Raw genomic sequence first — 2,864 nt, forward strand, 5'->3', positions numbered from 1 at the left:
AACAACAATATGAACTAACCAGTACCCCCTGGAGCTGGTGTCTCTAGCTGCATATGTATCAGACGATGGCCTAGTTGGCCATCAGTGGAAAGAGAGGCCCATTGGTCTTGCAAACTTTATCTGCCTCAGTACAGGGGAATGCCAGGGCCAAGAAGTGGGAGTGTCTGGGTAGGGGAGGGGGGAGGGCATGGGGTACTTTTGGGATAGCATTGGAAATGTAAATGAAGAAAATACCTAATTAAAAAAAAAGAAAGAAAAAAATCTCAGTGGCCAAGGTCTAAAATTTAGGACTATCCAGGGAAGCCTAAAGACACACACACTCTGGACATTCTATCTACACCAACAGCAGAGCCTGTGTTACATGTTCCTATGAGAGGCTGCAGCATAGATCACTCACGTAATCTTTTGGTAATTGTTGATAAGACTAGAAGAGAAGTTACCAGTGAATTACTCCTTATATTCTGTTGTTTATAACACATCAGACAGATATTTGCTCTCAGTTCTCTCCTTTTGTAACAATGAAGAAGAAACGGATCTCATATCCTGATACAGTATGTGTTTTGTCATAATATACTAATAACCATCAAGAGAAGTAATAAGAAAACTTTTCTAGGATCCAACTGGAAATTCATTCAGCACTTCAGAACAGTGCAATACCCCAGAAGCACCATCAGGAGATGATTGTTCCCTCTGAAGGGTCTCATGAGAAAGTGGCAGTGATACCCATCTCTACCAATCCCGTGTAGACATAGAGCAGACAGGAAGAACAAGGCAACGAAACTCTAAAAGATGCAGCTCTTCAGCATCCCACTTAAAAATGTTGAAAGGAATAATATTTTGGATAAACAATTCAGAAAAATGATAAAAAAAAAATCAGTAAATTCCCTCAATGCCAAAGGTAGAAAATCTATTGAGTAAGGGTTAGAGGACAATAAAGGGCACGGATAAGAAATTCAACAAAGAGTTGGCATATTAGTTTTCATATTGGTGAAAAACAAAATAAAACAAACCAAATACATTTGACAAAATGAATAAAAATATTACTAACTGTGATAAGGACAGATGATATAGTTTTATTTTATTACTCATTTATTTATTGGTTTATTTTGTGTATTATTTGAAGGGGTGCAATCAATGATGGCCAGGAAGTTCTGGTGGCAGAAACAGGAGGTAGCTGGCCAAACTTAGTTAGTAACTAAGTTAGTAACTTAGTAACTTAACTGAGTTAGTAAGCAGACTGATGGATGCTGGTGCTTGGCTTTCTTCTCCTTTTTATTCACTTCAGGGCCCCAGCCTATATTTAGGGTGGGACTTCTCAACTTAATTAGCCTAAGTCAGGCAACCTCTCACAGTCACAGAGATTTGTATCCATGGTGATTCTAAATTCCCTTAAGCCTCCAATGAAGATCAACTCCCACAGAGAGAGACTGTGAAAAAGAACCAAATAGGAAACTTGTAAGGACGGGGCTTAATGAGCCAAATAAAGAAAAATCTCAGGTCATATACTTTATTCACAGTCTAGACAGCTAAGGGAGAAGACTTGAGGTTGTGAAGACAGGTTGAAGGATTGGAACATTTAGAGAGAGCAAGAAAAAAATATGAACAGAACATGCAAGACTTCTGGGATGCATAAGATCAAAGATGGATTTTTTTGGTATAGAGGAAAGTTATATGACAGAATAAAAGCATAGAAAATCAATTAGTGAAATAATAGAAAATTGCCCAAACTTTGGTAAGATGTCGGCAGCCAATTACTGGAGGTATTGGCTAAACAGAAAAGGTCAGAAGATAATCTTTGCTTTCAATTTTGTGGTTCAAATTTGAAGAGTATAGAATGAGGAATGAATATTGAAGCTGCAAGGGAGAAGTGCCAATTCACTTATATCAGCAAAGCCATCAGGGTAAAAGCAGTTCCCAAAAGAAACTCCAAAGTCCAGGAAACACTCAACAATGTATTTCAAGCCCTGGAAAAGAATGACATTACTATATCCAGAAAATTTATACTAAAAAAATAAGCTAAGAAGTAAAAATAGTCCAGAAAAATCACAAATCAAAGGAGCTAATGAGCACTTAGAAGATACGTAAAGGAATTCTACATGCAGAAAGAAAGGGTAAGCATGCCATGCAAGCAAAAGAAGGAATAAACGCGCCTCAAGAAAGATGGCCAACTGATAATTTAGGAACAGCAAACTGTAGGAAAAACAAAGAAATGTCAGGAAAAAGTCATGCATGTCAATCATAACACTGCACATAAAAGATGAAGCGAAACCTACAGTCTGGTGGGGAAAAAAAACAACAAATAAGATCTAATTGTTTGTTGCCTGCAATAAGTGCACACAGCAGGACCTGGGAAGATAGCTCAGTGGGCAAGAACACTTGCTTTGCGTGCTGAGGACACATGTTCAATTCCCCAGCATCAATGTAAAAGTCTGAGTATGTCTGTGTGTGCCTTTAGCCCAGTGTTTAGGAGAGGAGATAGGTGGATCCCTAAAGCTTACTCTTCATGATGATAAATGCTTTGGTTCTTCAGCTTTGAGTCTTCACAGTGAGATTGGGTGTCAGTTGTACACCTAGTCATCTTTTCAAGATGGGAGTCTGGAGAAGAACATACAGTACCCAGCCGAATCTGTGAAAATGGGGGATTGGAGAAAGTGCAAAAGGAACAAATTTGATAAGACTGGATGCTCAAGACAGTTGAATATGGTGCTGAAATGAAAGTGGGCTGCAGCCTCTCCCATCAGAGGAAGAGAGAGCTGTCAGTTCCATGTGGTGGATCTTCCTTCCTTCCTTCCTTCCTTCCTTCCTTCCTTCCTTCCTTCCTTCCTTCCTTCCTTCCTTCCTTCCTTGCTTCCTTCCTTCCTTCC

Source organism: Mus caroli, chromosome 1 (assembly GCF_900094665.2).
Source record: "Mus caroli chromosome 1, CAROLI_EIJ_v1.1, whole genome shotgun sequence".
NCBI lineage: Eukaryota > Metazoa > Chordata > Mammalia > Rodentia > Muridae > Mus > Mus caroli.